Raw genomic sequence first — 19,574 nt, forward strand, 5'->3', positions numbered from 1 at the left:
CTTTGTTCCCCCCTTCCTTTTACTCTGCTCTGCCCGAAGCCACCTCATTATGAGGCAGGCTAATTCTCCTAACTAAGCAGAAGAAGGAGTCAAATCAACTCAAATTAATTGGCAAAAGCTCTTACTGCAATTGTTTTGGTTTTCGGAGATAAGAGATAAGAGCTGTGAATGGGAAGATCTCAGGAGGACTCTGTTCCAGCACGAGAATATCTGCCTTACTGACTTCAATACGTCACATGCCTGTGCCGGAACGTTAGAGGATAAAACAGAGGACCTCTACTGGCCACTTGTAAAATTGTTTGATGTTGGCTGTTGTTTTTTAAGTCAAAAAACAAGTAGGACTGAGAGAGTCTATGTTAAAAAGATTGGCTCATCTAATAGAGAAACAAACCCAAGATTTCAAAGCATTTACAGAAGGATTGGTCAAAAACCTCTTCAAGGAGATCCAAGATGGCAAGGAAGAAGTCTCCAAAAGGAATGATGGATCAATAACAGTGGCTGATGACAGCTCTAAACAAGGTGGAAAACCAACAGTAGAAGAGAAATCTGAAATTCTGGAGACGGAAAAGGGGATGTCGGAGTTCTGCAGCCCAGATAAGGACACCCTTTTAAAAAAGACATACAGCCATCTCAAAGCAACAGTGTACAAAAATCAATCAAAAGATATATGGATCTGTAGTGAAAGTAACCGATTTAAAGGAGCTCTTTGGGAAAAAAATTGTATTGATACTGGAGTCCAGGAGGTGCAACGGCCTCAAGATTTATCGATGCATATTCTGCGGGAAAGAGTACAACTGCACTTTCTCCAAAGGTCAATGGGACAGAATATAAGTCTACGGGAACGACAAGATGTAGCAAGCCTCGAGATGAGACCCCCTTAAGAAAACCGAAAGCTCATATTATTCTATGTTTAATGTTAAGCATTTAATCTAAACCTGGAAACTTACTATTCTCTGTATTAATAACATATACTGTATTCTATATTTCTATTTTTATGAAAAAGGGGAAGCAGTGTTTTTTTTCTCTCTTGTTTCTTTTCTTTTGTAGGCATATAGGTAATATAATCGTTAGTGTTGGAAATATAAAACGGGGTTTTCCCCCCTTATTTTTTATTTATTAGTGTATTGTTATAGGGCCAAAGCTCACACTGATCTGTAGAAAACGTTTAATGTTAAGCTCCCAACTTAAATCTGAAAATATACCTGTCTGGATGGCTCTCAGAATGGGTCAAGTATAAATTGTTTTGTAGAGGTATCTGTATTAAGGATAAGGAGAAGCTATGAAATCCTCTTATAATTTTTTTTTTTGTACATCTTTAAGGCAAAGCCCTACTTTCTTTTCCCTTCATTAGAGTATTGATACAGGGCCAAAACTCATACTGCTCTACAAGAAATATTTAATGTTAAGCATCTAACTTAAACCTAGAAATATCTGTCAGGATAGCTCTTAGATTGTATCAAGCAGTTAACGTGAGGTCTACGATCTCTCAAGTAGGTTGATTATTAACAACTTCTCTTTTGTATATCTAAATAGGCCTTCTTTTTTAAATGTAGTGGAAATGTGGATGGCTCTTAGACTCAGTTTTGGGCAAAAGTTTATATCATTGTGTAGTTAATGTGGGGTCGTACATTTTCAAATGATGATTATATTCTATATTTTACTGTTCTTTGTATTAATAACTCGTATTGCATTCTATATTTCTATCTTTATGAAAATAAAAAAAACTTGTATAAAAAAAAAAACCTTGTCTAGGGCCTACCCTTGACTCTGCTCTGGAAATTACAGCTGGTCCAAAATGCAGCTGCCAGATCCTCACATGAACACTGTAGAGAGCCCACATAAGACCTGTCTTGCAGCAGCTGCATTAGCTACCAGTCGAGTTCCAGATCTGGTTCAACATTTTGGTATTAACCTTTAAGGCCCTATGTGGTCTGGTCCCTGCATACCTGAGGGACTGGCTTTCTGAAGTCATTCCCCAGAGAGCACTTCAGCCAAGGAACACCAACCGGCTGAGGATCCTTGGCCCTAAAGAAGTATACTTGGCCCTGGCTCATGCTTTGTGGAATGAGCTCCCCAGGAAGATCAGGGCTCTGATGGAATTAGTTCCATAGAGCTGCAAGACAGAGCTCTTCTGCCAGGTTTGCGGTTGGGGCCAATCAGGACAACAACAAGCTGGGCCTCCCTTCCTCCCTCCCTCCCTCCTCCTTCCAACACTCTTCACCTCCTCAATTTATCATTTCAACAGGCGAACAGCTATCCATCATTGGTGCTGATGGCTGCTTTTAACTATACTTTTAACGTTATGCTAATTCATTGTTTTGTTTTATTGTGCAACAAAACAAAATCAGAGTCCAGTGGCACCTTTAAGACAGACAAAGATTTATTCAAGGCATGAGCTTTCGAGTCCAAGCACTCTTCCTCAGACTAAATCTTTGTTGGTCTTAAAGGTGCCACTGGACTCTGATTTTGTTTTGTTGTGCTGCTTCAAACCAACACAGCTACCCACTTGAATCTATCTTGTTTTACTGTGGTTATTGTTAAAAGGAATTGTATGTCTGACTTCTTGTTGAGAGGGGCAATATACAAATAAAGTAAACAAACAACAAATAGTTACTTTCAGTATAAAACTGACATGGGTTTCATTTTATCCAATGAAAAAGATTTCACAATAGAAATAGTGAGATGTCGGTAATAAGACCATAATATCCAGTGGTGGTTTTCAGTCAAATACTAGAAGCTGAGGTTTTGTGTCATGCTGCTGTTCCTCTATTTCTGTAAGCAGCTTTGAAAGTTTTTTCAGGCCCCTCTTTCTAGAAGTTCTTAACCAACAAGTGTCTCACTGTCCCCAGTGCAAAATCCATTCCAGTTAGAGGCTGAGGCCAAATAGGACTTTTTGTTTTGTGGAATCAATTAGCAATTGATGTTTAATAAATGAATTTGAAGGCCATGTAAAAAGCAAAATACATTTTTTCTTAAATTGGCTTTTAATATATGTACTGTATATTTCTGAAAATACTGGTGGATGGAGGCTTTCAAGGGGCATGTGTGGCTTTCCTCATGCTCTTTTTGGTGGGAGGTCTCTCTGTTGTAGGGGAGGCATGCCTGGCATATGAGGGAGAAGGGAAGGGCCTGGATCTGCAAAATGTGTAAATCAAAATAGGGGTCCCTGTTATCTGCCAAAATCTGAGGATCACTGATCCTGAATATGCACACCTATTTGTAAATTTAAGACATATTGGCGGACCATAAAATACACTATGCAAAACTGAAATATGCTTATCCATGCTGTATTTGGTTTTTTTTACCAAATTGATATCCTGCCTATCTGCCCTCATCAGAGCCACCAAAACTCCTAACAGATTAAAAGCATTTTGTTTTCTGTCAAGTCATAACTGACCCTGCAATCCTGTATGGTTTTCAAGGCAAGAAACATTCAGAGGTGGTTTGCTGCTGCTTGCTTCCATGTAGAAGCCCTGGTATTACTTGGTGGTCTCTTATGCAACTACTGACCACGACTGACCCTGTTTAGCCTCCAAGAACTGACCTGATTGGACTAGATGGGTTATTTACAGCAAATAAAACCTCTTAAAATAACTAAAACAAATGAAAACATCATTAAAACCATGCTAAAATACCCATATAAGAACAGCAATTAAAACACAAGGCAGGAAGGAAAGGGTCACTGAAGGAATGACAGGAAACAAAAATCTTCAAACACTGGTCAATGAATGTAAGACTGAGTAATCTCTCTCTCTCTCTCTCTTACTCTACTCTGGTTTGGGAGCCTATTCCACTGCTGAACTCCTCTGACCGTGAAATTTTTTTTCCTGATATCTAGCCTATATCGTTGTACTTGTAGTTTAAACCCATTACTGCGTGGCCTTTGGGAACAGAATCCTGCCCTCCTCCAAATGACAGCCTTTCAAATACTTAAAGAGGGTTTTATGTCCCCTCTCAACCTCCTTTTCTCCAGGCTGAACATTCCCAAGTCCCTCAACCTATCTTCATAGGGCTTGGTCCCTTGGCCCCAGATCATCCTCGTCGCTCTCCTCTGTACCCTTTCAATTTTATCTACATCCTTCTTGAAGTGAGGCCTCCAGAACTGCACACAGTACTCCAGGTGTGGTCTGACCAGTGCCGTATACAATGGGACTATGACATCTTGTGATTTTGATGTGATGCCCCTGTTGATACAGCCCAAAATGGCATTCACCTTTTTTACCTCTGCATCACACTGCCTACATCACATCAACCAAATTTCCCCGATCCAGCAAACCTGTTACTTGGTCAAAAAAGGAAACCAGGTTGGTCTGGCAGGACCTGTTGGAGACAAATCCATGCTGACTTCCTTGGATCACCAAATTGTCCTCCAGATGTTTGCAAATCGCTCCCTTTAATATCTGCTCCATTAGCTTCCCCACAACAGAGGTCAGACTCACTGGTCTGTAGTTTCCCGGGTCATCCTTCCTCCCTTTTTTGAAGATCGGAATAACGTTTGCTCTCTTCCAATCCTCCGGGACATCTCCAGTCCTTAAAGAGTTTCCAAATATGATGGACAAGGGCTGTGCAAGTTCTCCGGAAAGTTCTTTGAGTACTTTCAGGTGCATTTCATCCGGACCAGGGGATTTGAACTCATCCATTGCTGCTAAATGCCTCTCGACAACCTCTCTATCCATGTTAACCTGCCACCCAGACACTATCCCTTGGCTACGGCCATCTCTAGATGTGCCTAAACACTTCGACCTGTGGGAAAAAACAGATGTAAAATAGGCACTAATCCTTTCTGCTTTCTCTGCATCTTCCGTTAGAGTTTGTCCATCCGCACCCAAAGTGGGCCTATTGCCTCCTTTACTTTACGTTTGCTCCTCACATAACTGAAAAATCTTTTCTTGTTACAGTGGGCTTCCCTGGCCAATCTTAGCTCACTCTAAGCTTTGGCCTTTCTGATGATTGATCTACAGTGCCTAGTAACCTGTAGGTACTCTTCTTTAGAGCTCTATCCTTCCCTCCATTTCCTGAACATTTTCCTTTTCTTTCTTAGTTCCTCTTGAAGTTCTCTGTTCATCCAAATAGGCTTCTTAGAGCTCCTGCAGTGTTTTCGTCTTTCTGGGATAGTCATTGATTAAGCATGCAATACCTCTTGTTTGAGTAGCGCCCTCCCTTCACATGCTCCCTTCCCTTCCAGCATTCTCGTCCATGGTATGACACTCATCATATCTCTGAGTTTATTTGCCCTATAAATATCCAACATCCGCGTCTGGCTACAAGCTTCCTTGGCTCCCCATCTCAAAAGGAATTCTATGAGGACATGGTCACTTCCCCCTAGGGTCCCCACCTCCTTCAACTCATTCACCAACTCTTGCCTGTTGGTCAGTATTGTCCAATATGGCTGAACGTCTTGTGGGTTCATCTACCATTTGATAAATGAAATTATCAGCCAGGCAGGTCAGAAACTTGCATTACTGAGGATGCTTCGCAGAGTTTGTTTCCCACCACACATCTGGGAAATTGAAGTCACCCATGATGACAAGGTCCTGACGCTTGGATATTTTCTCAAGCTGCTCACAAAGTGCAGCATCCACATCCTCTCGTTGGTCAGGCGGTCGGTAGCAGACACCCACCACCTCTGTTTGTTTTTCCCTCGCTTATTGTCACCCAGATGCTTTCCTCTGTAGATATGCTCTCCTTCACTAGAATTTCCTGACAGGTAAGCCCTTTCCTCAAATACAGTGCCACTCCTCCACCTCTTCGATCTATTCTGTTTTTTCTGAACAGTTCATATCCATCCACCATTACATTCCAGTCATGAGAATCATTCCACCAAGTTTCTGTGATGCCTACTAGATCATACCTTTCCATCAGCATGAGAAGTTCCAGCTCTTCCTTTTCATTGCCTATGCTTCGGGCGCTAGTATAAAGACATCTGAATCCTTTTACTTTTTGTTCCCTATGAGCTGGCCTTGCCAGTTGGGCTGCCCCCGATCGTTTTCCTTCCATACACTCCCTATGTTGATCTTCTCCTTCCCCTTGTGGCTTTAGTTTAAAGCTCTCCTGATGAATCTCCCTAGCTTCCTGCCAAACACATTCTTCCCCAGTTTCGATAAGTGCAGTCCATCACGTGCTAGTAGGCCTTCCTCAAGAAAGCCTATCCCATGGTCCCAGAAACCAAATCTCTCCTGCCGGCACCAATTACGCAGCCAGTGATTCACCTCCATTATCTTCCTCTCCCGACGCATTCCTCTTCCCTTGACAGGCAAGATTGAAGAGAATACCACTTGTGCCCCCATTTGCTTGAGCTTCCTCCCCAGATCTTGATAGTCTTTTTAAATAGGAGCAATGGTATTCAGGGACACGTCATTCGTTCCCACATGGACCATCACAAATGGGTAGCGATCCATAGATTTGAGGAGTTTGGGCAGCCGTTCTGAAACATCTTTAATTTTTGCCCCTGGCAAGCAACACACCTCTCGGGTTAGGGGGTCGGGCCCAGCCACATGGCGATCCATTCCTCTTAGCAGGGAGTCTCCAATTACCAGTACTCTCCTTTTTTTTTCATCTCAACTACATTTCCTTCTGTCCCCGTGGCCTCTTCCCTTTGTCTTAGACTTTGTTTTGGGACCTCTTCCCTTGTTGACCCTTGTACCTCTTCTGCAAGGTCCTGAAATCTATTCTGGAGCTCCAAAGGCCCCGAGAACTGTCTCGCTCTTCGCCGTTGAGTCTTTTTCCGAACTGTCTGCAGAGGCTCCCTAGTGTGGTCAATCTCCTTATCCTCTTCAGGACTAGTTGTATTGTCTTTATTCCGAGTTGCAGGGCTCTGGTCTATGAACTACTCCCCTTTCTTACTTTGGGTCAGAGTAATAATTCTGTTTTCTAATCCCCTAATCCTTTCCTCCAGAAGTCTTACCATCTTACACTTGGGGCAACTGTAGTCCATCTTGTCTTCTGGGAGGAAGGCAATCATGTCACACTTACTGCAGACGATGGGATGAGTGTCCTGGAGGTCCATTGTAATGTCTAGGCAGTGCAAGTACTAGGGAAATATAATCTACTGATTCGAATTGTTCGGCCAAGAACCCCAGGCTAAGAGCCACAGGCCAAGAGCCCTTTGTCTCTCGCCCTCTGATGAGGAGCAGCCCTTTTTAATCCTCCCAACAATTACCCAGCAATCACCTCACCCAGTCAGCACAATAGCCTCACCTGGTCAGCAGCAACTCTCCCCAGCAGCTCTCTCCACGTGCTCTCACTTGTCTGAGCTCTCTTCCGTTAGAGTTTGTCCATCCGCACCCAACAGTGGGCCTATTGCCTCCTTTATTTTACGTTTGCTCCTCACATAACTGAAAAATCTTTTCTTCTTACAGTGGGCTTCCCTGGCCAATCTTAGCTCACTCTCAGCTTTGGCCTTTCTGATGATTGATCTACAGTGCCTAGTAACCTGTAGGTACTCTTCTTTAGAGCTCTGTCCTTCCCTCCATTTCCTGAACATTTCCCTTTTCTTTCTTAGTTCCTCTTGAAGTTCTCTGTTCATCGAAATAGGCTTCTTAGAGCTCCTGCAGTGTTTTCGTCATTCTGGGATAGTAATTGATTCAGCATGCAATAGCTCTTGTTGGAGTAGCGCCCACCCTTCACATGCTCCCTTCCCTTCCAGCATTCTCGTCCATGGTATGACACTCATCATATCTCTGAGTTTATTTGCCCTATGAAAATCCAACATCCGCGTCTGGCTACAAGCTTCCTTGGCTCCCCATCTCAAAAGGAATTCTATGAAGGCATGGTCACTTCCCCCTAGGGTCCCCACCTCCTTCACCTCATCCACCAACTCTTGCCTGTTGGTCAGTATTAAGTCCAGTATGGCTGAACGTCTTGTGGGTTCATCTACCATTTGATAAATGAAATTGTCAGACAGGCAGGTCAGAAAGTTGCATGACTGAGGACGCTTCGCAGAGTTTGTTTCCCAGCACACATATGGGAAATTGAAGTCACCCATGATGACAAGGTCCTGCCGCTTGGATATTTTCTCATGCTGCTCACAAAGTGCAGCATCCACATCTTCTTGTTGGTCAGGCGGTCAGTAGCAGACACCAATCACCACACTGTTTGTTTTTCCCTCGCTTATTGTCACCCAGATGCTTTCCACTGTAGATATGCTCTCCTTCACTAGAATTTCCTGACAGGTAAGCCCTTTCCTCACATACAGTGCCGCTCCTCCACCTCTTCGATCTATTCTGTTTTTTCTGAACAATTCATATCCATCCAGTATTACATTCTAGTCATGAGAATCATTCCACCAAGTTTCTGTGATGCCTACTGGATCATACCTGGCAAATACTCCGGAACAGAGTTCAACGAGATCTGAGCACAATGGATAAATGGGCAAATGAGAACAAGATGCAAATTAATAAAGATAAGTATAAAGTTCTGCATCTGGGTCAGAAAAATGAAAAGCATGCCTACTGGATGGGAGATACGAGACCTTGGGGTACTTGTGGATTGTAAGCTAAACATGAGCAGGCAGTGTGATGCAGTGGTAAAAAAGGCAAATGCTATTTTGGGCTGTATCAACAGGGGCATCACATCAAAATCATAAGAAGGCCTAGTCCCATTGTATACGGCACTGGTCAGACCACACCTGGAGTTGTTGTTGTTAGGTGCGAAGTCGTGTCCGACCCATCGCGACCACATGGACAATGATCCTCCAGGCCTTCCTGTCCTCTACCATTCCCTGGAGTCCATTTAAGTTTGCACCTACTGCTTCAGTTACTCCATCCAGCCACCTCATTCTCTGTTGTCCCCTTCTTTTGCTCTCGATCGCTCTCAGCATTAGGCTCTTCTCCAGGGAGTCCTTCCTTCTCATAAGGTGGCCAAAGTATTTGAGTTTCATCTTCAGGATCTGGCCTTCTAAGGAGCAGTCTGGGCTGATCTCCTCTAGGACTGACCAGTTTGTTTGCCTTGAAGTCCAAGGAACTCGCAAGAGTCTTCTCCAGCACCAGAATTCAAAAGCCTCAATTCTTTGACGCTCAGCCTTCCTTATGGTCCAACTTTCGCAGCCATACATTGCAACTGGGAATACCATAGCCTTGACTAAACACACTTTTGTTGGTAGGGTGATGTCTCTGCTTTTTAGGATGCTTTCTAAATTTGCCACAGCTTTCTTTCCTAGGAGCAAGCGTCTTTTAATTTCTTTGATGTAGTCCCCATATGCAGTGATCTTGGAGCCCAGGAAAATAAAATCAGTCAACATCTTCATTTCTTCCCCATCTTTTTGCCTGGAATTGAGAGGACCAGATGCCATGATCTTTGTTTTCTTGATGTTGAGTTTCAAGCCAACTTTTGCACTCTCCTCCTTCACCCGCATCAACAGGCTCTTTAGTTCCTCTTCACTTTCTGCCATTAGAGTGGTATCATCTGCATATCTGAGGTTGTTGATATTTCTCCCTGCAATCTTTATCCCAATTTGTGACTCCTCTAATCCCGCCTTTCCCATGATGTGCTCCGCATACAAGTTAAATAGGCATGGCGACAGTATACAGCCTTGCCGAACTCCTTTCTCAATTTTGAACCAATCAGTGATTCCATGTTCAGTTCTCACTGTTGCTTCTTGACCTGCATATAAGTTTTTCAAGAGACAAATAAAATGCTCTGGTATTCCCATCTCTTTAAGAACTTGCCACAATTTGTTGTGCTCCACACAATCAAAGGCTTTAGCATAGTCAATGAAGCAGAAGTAGATGTTCTTCTGGAACTCCCTAGCTTTCTCCATGATCCAGCGAATGTTGGCAGTTTGATCTCTAGTTCCTCTGCCTCTTTGAAATCCTGCCTGGAGTACTGTGTGCAATTCTGGAGGCCTCACTTCAAGAAGGACGTAGATAAAATTGAAAGGGTACAGAGGAGAGCGACGAGGATGATCTGGGGCCAAGGGACCAAGCCATATGAAGATAGGTTGAGGGACTTTGGAATGTTCATCCTGGAGAAAAGGAGGTTGAGAGGGGACATAAAACCCTCTTTAAGAATTTGAAAGGTTGTCATTTGGAGGAGGGCAGGATGCTGTTCCCGTTGGCTGCAGACGAAAGGACACACAGTAATGGGTTTAAACTACAAGTACAACAATATAGGCTAGATATCAGGAAAACAATTTTCACAGTCAGCGTAGTTCAGCAGTGGAATAGGCTGCCTAAGGAGGTGGTGAGCTCCCCCTCACTGGCTGTCTTCAAGCAAAGGTTGGATACTCGCTTTTCTTGGATGCTTTAGGATGTTTGGGCTAATCCTGCGTTGAGCAGGGGGTTGGACTAGACGGCCTGTATGGCCCCTTCCAACTCTATGATTCTATGTATGAAGAAGTTCCATTTGCTAAGTTTGGTGGTATTGACAGTTTATATTACAGATTTAGGAAATGGTGTAGTAGATGTCACAAGCTCTTGTTTACAAGAGGGCTTTGCATGAAGGTTGAAAGCAAAATGCACAATACTGGGAAATGAATCCTTCCTTCTTGCCCACAATAACAAGCCACCAGCCCCTCACGATTTCACTTGCACCTGTGCCTGACTCCACCATCCCTTAAGTCTCTGGAACCTGCACGTCATCATGACATTAATTTCCCAGAAAGGAGCCTTCAGTCACTTAACTAGGCCCAAAACTCTGAGCCAAAATTTGAAAGGGCAAGAAATGGCCAAATAAAGGCCAGTTTTTGACAGTATTCATTCAAGATATTTGGAAGAAGGGGTATGTTGCTTTCTTAGGGAGGGAACCAGCCAGAATATGAAGAGTGATCCATCCTTATCTATGGTTCCCTTATCCATGGTTCCTCTATGTATTTGTGAAACAGCCTTGGGGGTGGTACATGTCCTGCTGTCCAAGTTAGAATAGGGCCAATCACGGTGCTGTCTGCCCTTACAGCTCCCGCCTTCTCTCCCTGGACGCTAGCTACGTAACTTTCAGACATGCCAGAGACAGAGAGACACACAGAGCCCTGCCAGACCCTACACGAGCCCTCATTTCCTCCTCTCGGTCCTGCTGTGAGGGAGGAAGAGAGAGACACAGAGAGAGCTGCCCCAAGCTGCTGACAGAGACATAGAGAAAGCCGCCCCTGCTGAGACAGAGGGAGAGACAAACAGAGAGCGTTGCCCCAAACTGCACGCCAGCCCTCCTTCCCTCCTAATTACCTGCTATACCTTCTGCTTTGAGGCACATCAAGAGACACACAGCAAGCGAGAGAGACACAGAGAGAGATCTGCACCTCCTGGTGTCCCCCGGGTCCTAGCACCCATTGCATTCCTGCTTGAAATGGGCTTTCTTGCTACTAGAATATAAAACCTACCAGAAAAGGAATATACACCAATATCAAAGTAAAGGAAGTATAGAATTTTCTTTTCTAAAAAACTGCTTTTTAACTGAGGATACTTATTAAATTTGCAGATGATACTAAACTGGGAGGGGTAGTAAACACAACTGAAGACAGCAACAGAATACCGGATGATCTTGATAGGCTCGAGAAGTGGGCTAAATGGAATAAAATGAAATTCAATAGGGACAAATGTAAAGTTCTGCATTTAGGTAGGAAAAACCAAATACAGCAATATAAGATGGGGGAGACTTGTCTTGGTAGTATAGCATGTGTGAAAAGGATCTATGAGTCTTAGTAGACTATACATTGAACATGAGTCAGCAGTGTGACTCAGTAGCTAAAAAGGCAAATGGGATTTTGGGCTGTATCGGAATATCATGTCCAGATCATGGGAGGTGATGGTACTGCTTTACTCTGCTCTGGTTCGGCCTCACTTGGAGTACTGTGTTCAGTTTTGGCCACCCCAATGAAGAGGTATGTTGACAAACTGGAACATGTCCAGAGGAGGGCAACAAAGATGGTGAGGGGATTGGAGACCAAGACATATAAAGAAAGGTTGGGGGAGCTTGGTCTGTTTAGCCTAGAGAGGAGACGACTGAGAGGGGATCTGATAACCATCTTCAAGTACTTAAAAGGGTGCCATATGGAGGATGGAGTAGAATTGTTCTCTCTTGCCCCAGAGGGATATACCAGAATGAATGGGATGAAATTAATTCAAAAGAAATTCCATCCAAACATCCGGAAGAAGTTCCTGACAGTTAGAGCGGTTTCTCCGTGGAACAGGCTTCCTTGGGAGGTGGTAGGTTCTCCATCTTTGGAAATTGTTAAACAGAGGCTAGATAGCCATCTAACGGAGACGCTGATTCTGTGAAGGTTAAAGGTGTGGCAGATTACAATAGATGAGCAATTGGGAAGGAGTGTCCTGCATAGTACAGGAGGTTGGACTAGATGACCCCTGAGACCCCTTCCAATCATAGAGTTGGAATATTCTATTATTCTAACCATGTATTATACTGGGATAAGGTGGCCATCTTTTACCTCAGCTCCCTACTATTCTTCATTATTTTTGTACAAAAACACAATTTTAAAAATGCAGAGTCTCTCAAGTACCCCAAGTGTGTCTGGGGTCGTGAGTGTCCTGCATAGTGAGGGGGTTGGACTAGATGACCCATAGGTCCCTTCCAACTCTATGATTCTATGATTCTATGAATCTGGAATTGACAAGGAAAAGAAGTAACCACCACAAAAACAGTAAAACTCTGCTTGAAGACTCCCAGTTGGTTTCAGAACAGACAGTGCAAGTCAGACACACAGGATGTATGCCCTCAAAACTTCAACCCTAATTCAGATTACCTAGTTCACATTGAAAGAGGCTTTATACATTCAGGCTATAAGTGGATGTTTCCATGATAGGACAAAATTCTTTCTATGCTGAAAACTAGATGCCTGGAAGGAGAGTTTTGCCTTTCCCCTTATACTTAGTTCTGTGTTTGCATGAACATTCAGTCATTTTCACTCTAAAGTGGTCTGCTAAGAATTTTTCTAAGAAACAACAGAGAACTTTAGGTCCACAAGTTTTAATATGGGGTCATGGGTCACTGATATTTGTATATCAGTTGGCTGCTGCAACAGACAGAAAATTCATGTGAATTTGTAGCTTGCTCTGTTTTCAGAGTGGCAACTTCACAACAGCTGAGCACTGTTGATGGTGCTTTTGGGCACTTGTAGTTGAAGGCTGGACTTAGTTCACTCATGCTAAAAGACGGGGATACAGGCTATAGGACATTAGAGGGAAACAGCAGGACCAAGGCTCAGTTCTCTTGTTCTCCCATTTCTGTCCTGTTCAAGGGCAATATGGGTGCTGTTACTGGGATGTCTGCACTGCAAGTGAAAGGGGCTCTTTGACTGCTGCTACAGTCAGAGAAGTCTAGTCAAGGCTATGGTCTTCCCAGTTGCAATGTATGGCTGTGAAAGTTGGACCATAAGGAAGGCTGAGCGTCAAAGAATTGAGGCTTTTGAACTCTGGTGCTGGAGAAGACTCTTGGCGACTACAAAGTGAACAAACTGGTCAGTCCTAGAGGAGATCAGCCCTGACTGCTCTTTAGAAGGCCAGATACTGAAGATGAAACTCAAATACTTTGGCCACCTCATGAGAAGGAAGGACTCCCTGGAGGAGAGCCTAATGCTGGGAGCGATTGAGGGCAAAAGAAGAAGGGGACGACAGAGAATAAGGTGGCTGGATGGAGTCACTGAAGCAGCTGGTGGGAACTTAAATGAACTCTGGGGAATGGTAGAGGACAGGAAGGCCTGGAGGATCATTGTCATGGGGTCGCGATGGGTTGGACACGACTTCGCAACTAACAACAACAACAGTCAGAGATAGAACAATTGCAGATATGGCCCAAGAGATTTTAGCGTCTTAGATGGAAAAGCCAGATGGGGTCTCCTCAAATGATGGAAAGAATATAGTAAGTTAAATAACTAACAATTTGCTGGCTTTTTTTAGTGGTAACTGAAATCTTTCATCTGAGGCAGGCTGCCTCATCTTGCCTATTGGTACTGTTGCCCCTGACCAGAGTCCGTTTCTCCTCACCCATGTGTATCTTAAAGTGAACTATGTGGTTATGGTGGGAACTTTCTGTTCGAAAGTGTGGGAGACATTCCCAAACATACATCTGCTTATAATTTATTTGTATATTGTAAAGAACATTGACAACTCTTCCATATACTCGTAACTCCTGTTGTAGACTTATGTTTACATCAAAGTTATCAAAGCCCATTTTAAAAATAGGCTTTGAAAGGGGCGGCAGGCAGGAGGGTGTGAGAGTGTGGCTGCGGTTCCTTTTTTAGGCAGATCACATAAAAACCAATCCCCTAAAACAATAAAAGCACAATAAAACAATACAATTAATACAAAAGTTACGACAAGAATGGCGGCAAAATTCAATATAGCTAACCCAATTCCACACCCCCTAACAAGGGAAAGGGAGGGGGCAGATGACAGACACAACTGTCACATTTGTGAGGGGGGCTAGATCTTCTTGCTGCCTGGCGGAAGAGCTCCGTCTTGCAGGCCCTACGGAATGATGACAAATCCCACAGGGCCCGCAGCACTTCCGGGAGATCATTCCACCAGGTTGGGGCCAGGACCAAAAAGGCCCTGGCCCTGGTCAAGGCCAGGCGAGCTTCCTTGGGACCAGGAATGACCAATACGTTAGCCCCTACATAGCATAAGGACTTGCGGGGGGCATAGGGCGATAGGCAGTCCCTCATATACACTGGGCCCAGACCACGGATGGCCTTGAAGGTCAAAACCAAAACCTTGAACCTGATCCGTAAGATAACTGGTAGCCAATGCAGCTGCCTCAGCACTGGCTGGATATGTGCCCTCCAAGGTGTAGCCGTGAGGACCCTAGCAGCCACATTTTGGACCAGTTGCAGTTTCCGGATCAAGCCCAAAGGTAGGCCAGTATAGAGTGAATTACAGAAATCTAATCTGGAGGTGACCATCGCATGGATCAGTGTGGCCAAGTGTTCAAAGGACAGATAGGGTGCTAGTAGCCGAGTCTGGCAGAGATGGAAAAATGCCTGGCTAGCTACCTGTTTGACCTGTGCCTCGAGTGTTAGTGAGGCATCCATGGTCACCCCCAGGTTTCTGGCGTGAGACGTGATCTTAAGTTGCGTCCCGGCCAGAGAGGGCAAGTGCGCTTCCTGGTCTGCTCCCCTACGGCCCAACCACAGGACTTCCGTCTTGGAGGGGTTGAGTTTCAGGTGACTGCTCGAGCCATCCAGGCACTGCTTCCAAACATCTGGTGAATGGATCCGGGAGAGAGTCCGGGCGGCCATCCACGAGGAGAAAGAGCTGAGTGTCATCAGCATACTGATGGCAACCCATAACTCCGCACCAGAGGGTGCATAAAGATGTTGAATAATGTGGGAGAGAGCACTGAGCCCTGTGGAAAACCACAAGGGAGCCGGTAAGGGCCCGATAATTCCTCTCCCACAGCTATCCTCTGTGTCCGGTTTTGGAGGAAGGAGCATATCCAGCGCAAGGCTGTACCCTTTATCCCCGTACCGGCGAGACGGCTCACTAGCAGCTTGTGATCGACCACATCAAACGCGGGCGACAGATCTAAAAGAACTAGCACAGCAGAGCCGCCTCGGTCAAGCTGGCAACGGAGGTCATCTAACAAGGAGACCAACACCGTCTCAACCCCATGACCAGGATGGAAGCCAGACTGGTATGGATCGAGCGCCGAAGTATCTTCCAGGAACGCTAGGATCTGGTCCGCCGCAGCCCTTTCTATCACCTTACCCAGGAACGCTAAGTGCGCTACCGGGCGGTAGCTTGCGAGTCCAGAGATGGTTTCTTGAGGAGAGGGCACACCACCGCCTCCCTCAATGCATCAGGGAACTCCCCCGACTGGAGAGAGCAGTTGACGATGTCCCTGAGCTGATCACCTATTCGTCCATCACTCCCCTTAAGGAGCCAAGACGGACAGGGATCGAGGGGGCAAGTGGTCATCCTCATCCTCCCTAGTAACCCGTCCACTTCGGATAGAGAGAGCCGCCTGAAGCCATCAAACGTTGCCTCCAAAGGCGGCCAATGGGCCTCCAGTTCATTAAATGTATTAACCGTGGCAGGAAGGGAGTGGTGGAGCGACAAGACTTTATCCGCAAAGTGGCTTGCAAATGCCTCACAGCTGATGGTCAATTTCCTACTATTTTGGCGCCCTTCCTCCAGGGCGGTGAAAGATCGAACAACCCTAAATAGTCGAGCTGGGCGAGAGCTAGCGGATGCAATTTCCGCGGCAAAAAAGTCACGTTTAGCTGCTTTCACTGCCATCTCGTATGCCCTCTTAAGCGTGCGATGAGATGTTCTTGTAGCCTCGTCACGAGCCTTTTGCCACACTCGCTGTAGTCATCTCAATTCCCTCTTCTTCTCCCAGAGCTCCCCGGTATACAAGGGTGCCCGTTTGAGTCGAGGGCAGAGAGGACGTCTAGGAGCAATTTTGACTATGGCGGCCGACAGGCGGGACTGCCAGTCCTCCACCATGGCCGCCAGCGAGATGCCGGGAGGTTTCGGGTCCCGTAGAGCATTCTGGAAATCAATTGGACCCATAAGTCTCCTTGGGCGGGCAAAAATACGGCCGCCACCCAACTGGGGAGGGGGTGGAGTCTTGATCCAAGCCTGCAGGGCGTAGTGGTCTTTCCGTGGTACAGCCAAGGCTGTATCCAGAACCACCTCCATCCCAGCCCCGAAAATCAGGTCAAGGGTGTGGCCGGCCTGATGGGTGGGCCCAGAAACAAGTTGCAAGAGCCCCAGTGTCGCCATGGACGACACTAGGTCCGAGCCAAGTCCTGGGGACAGTGCGTCCGCATGAACATTGAAGTCCCCCAAGATTATAAGCCTGGGGAACTGCAAAGCCCAGGCGGCAGCGGCTCCAGCAGGCTCGGCAGGGCATCTGGTGGCGCGTTGGGCGGGCAGTATACCAACCAGATGGCCAAGCTCTCCCAAAGCAGGCTAAAGGGAGTGGAAAGTCCCCCCCCACCAGCAGAGACAGGGCAAACTCCCCCCCCCCAGCTCCCTCCCAACACAAGCGTACCTGTGGGCCGCAAAGCACTGTTGCTGGTTCTCTCCTCGTGGGCGACAATGGAGGCCACAGCCACAAGGCTTCTAGCAGGCAAGGAGGGAGGGTGGGAGCTGGAGGGAGAGGGTCAATCAGGGTGGACCTGGACGGACAGGGCCCTGGACAGTCTCCTCCCAGGAGGCTGTTTCCCAAATATATAAGGGAGTGAAATAGTGTTAAGGATTACTCATTAATGAAAAGAAAACTACCAGGGGCTCCAAAGAACACTTACTATCACACTTTCTTCCTGAACTTGACTGTGCAAAGAACATTTAAATGACAAGATGGGGGAAGGTTAACTAACTTCCAGGATAGATTAGTCACCTTAAGTGTATTGGGGAATGTTGAAAAAACAAACAAACAGAGAATGCCAACCAACATTTTCCTGAGAAACAAAAAACAGAATTACCTCACCACAGGTTCAAAATTCAGAGATTATATTACAGGCAAGCCATAAATGCAAGTAAATAGAGATGCTCTATTCTGAGTTATTCTATCAGGCTCTGAAATACCTGCACAGCTTGTAAAATGTGTGTTAGTTTGGGGTAAGAAAGTGAAGAATAGTTCTGTCAACAATCATATAACTCTGTTAACATAAAACTATACAGTTCTAAGTTGTACAGGCAATTTTATCATGGTAGAAAGCCTTTTATACTGATATTCTTGTTGCTATTACCTTTAAAAGCCATTCTACATGGAACGGTTTACACTATATAATATCAATAATGTTCTTGTATCAGCATCTCTTTGTGAGGACAGCAGGGTGCTATAGTCAACTTTTCCTTATTCTGACTATACAAAGAGGAATGTGTATCAAATATGCATTACTCATTTTGTTTGCAGATCCCTAAACTGAGGGATGACTGTCTACTGTAAGGTAATAAATATATTTCATGTAGGAGTCATCATTGCAGGAAAACTATAAACTAGATCGGATTTTGAAGAGAGATAATGCTTATAGGCACCTCAGCATGATTATAACTGAACGTGTCTCCCATTCCCTGTTTCTCTCAGGCTTGGAGTGAATGACTCCATTGATTAGGCTAGCTCACCCCAATGAGGCCATACAAAGGATCTCTTTTTGCACAAATTAGAAAAGGCAGTCTTAAGTGTGCCATTGCTGGGCATGAAGTTTGCTTGATTCCTATTCCTTTACTGAGATTGCCCCATCTTACTTGACCCTGGCTTGCTTCAGCTATTATTTTCTTTTTCAGAGAAAGTGGGGGAACTGCAGACATCTGAGTCCATGGGGCTTCTGTGCTTAGCACTGCTGAAAGAGGTAAATAAATACTGGGCCACTGGTTGGAAGGGGGGCCGACTAGATAATATCTCTTGGAATAACCCTCTATGTCCATAGAATTTCAAAGTACTGCTTCCTGCTCCATGTACCTCCTACATAGCCATACTGCCAGATCATCCCTATTCCCAGCCAAATTGGAAGAAAGTTAAGAGAATTTGCAACACCACATTCTGTAAACATGAATTGTAAATGGAGAGGATGGAGCTGTCTTTTTTGTAAAGGTTTAGGCCAAGGGTCCTCAAACTGTTTAAACAGGGGGCCAGTTCACTGTCCCTCAGACTGCTGGAGGGCCGGACTATAGTTTAAAAAAAAAACAACTAGGAACAAATTTCTATGCACACTGCACATACCATAAAAAAAACAAAACGGGAACAAATACAATATTTAAAATAAAGAACGAGTAAAGTTAAATCAACAAACTTGCCAGTATTTCAATGGGAACTATGGGCCTGCTTTTGGCTAATGAGATGGTCAATGTCCGGTTCCATATTTGTCACTGCTAGTCATGACAAGTGATGCAAGTATGCATCAGTTAGTCTAGATCTGGTTGGAGATTTCAGATGTTTCATTCTGGAAAAAGTCTGTTCACAGACATAAGTGCTGCCAAAGATGGTTCCCATTTTGAGGGCATGGTTCCTGAGATTAGGATATGTCTCAGAGGGGAGAGATGCATAGAAATGAAGAAGGCTGTTTGACTTGAATGCAGTTCAGCCAGTTCCATTTGATAAATTGTATCCACATTTTCAATGTCAATTACATTTTACTAATTTCTATTAGTAAATTACCAATATATATACATACAGTGCTACAAAAACAATATACCAGCAATAACTTAGCCCACACAGAGATATATAGACTGCACTGCCCATCAATGCAGTCTGATCAGTGCCCATCATTGCAGCCTTGCCAGTCCACATTTCAGCCTTACCAGTGCCCATATCGGTGGAACTCCACTTTTACCTCAGGCTCACACTGGTGCAGTGTGAGAACCGACAAGATTACAGAGCCAGTTCACACTGTGCAGGCAGAGCAATATCAGGTCACACCTGGAGTGACTGAGGAGACTGCAGGGCCCCTATAGAGCTCTTCACCCTGGTGCCATATGACAGACAAATGGCGAGGCCAGTGGCATACCTTTGCCCCTGGCTGTTGCAGTGCTGCAGCAGATAGGACTAGATGGCCCTGGAGGTCCCATCCAATATGCTCCAGAAGAGCTATGTGTCTACTATCCCAGTGCCAGCTAGTGACAAGACCTGCTCAACTTGCCCGCTCTGACAAAATGTGAGCTCCTCCACCTCCCAATGCA

General features: G+C 45.1%; 1 protein-coding gene across 3 annotated transcripts in view; it reads left to right on the forward strand.

Annotated features, from left to right (window-relative positions):
* Positions 1-19,574, forward strand: part of RNF44 (ring finger protein 44) — a 123,985-nt gene that overhangs the window by 22,119 nt on the left and 82,292 nt on the right. For 2 of the 3 annotated variants that reach the window (XM_077326341.1, XM_077326342.1), the window contains exon 2: positions 18,183-18,247. The exons of the other annotated variant lie outside the window; for it this stretch is intronic. The gene's annotated coding sequence lies outside the window, so the exon portion shown is untranslated. The remainder of the gene's footprint in view (positions 1-18,182; positions 18,248-19,574) is intronic. 3 annotated transcript variants of the gene reach the window in all.

Source organism: Paroedura picta, chromosome 3 (genome assembly GCF_049243985.1).
Source record: "Paroedura picta isolate Pp20150507F chromosome 3, Ppicta_v3.0, whole genome shotgun sequence".
NCBI classification, from domain to species: domain Eukaryota; kingdom Metazoa; phylum Chordata; class Lepidosauria; order Squamata; family Gekkonidae; genus Paroedura; species Paroedura picta.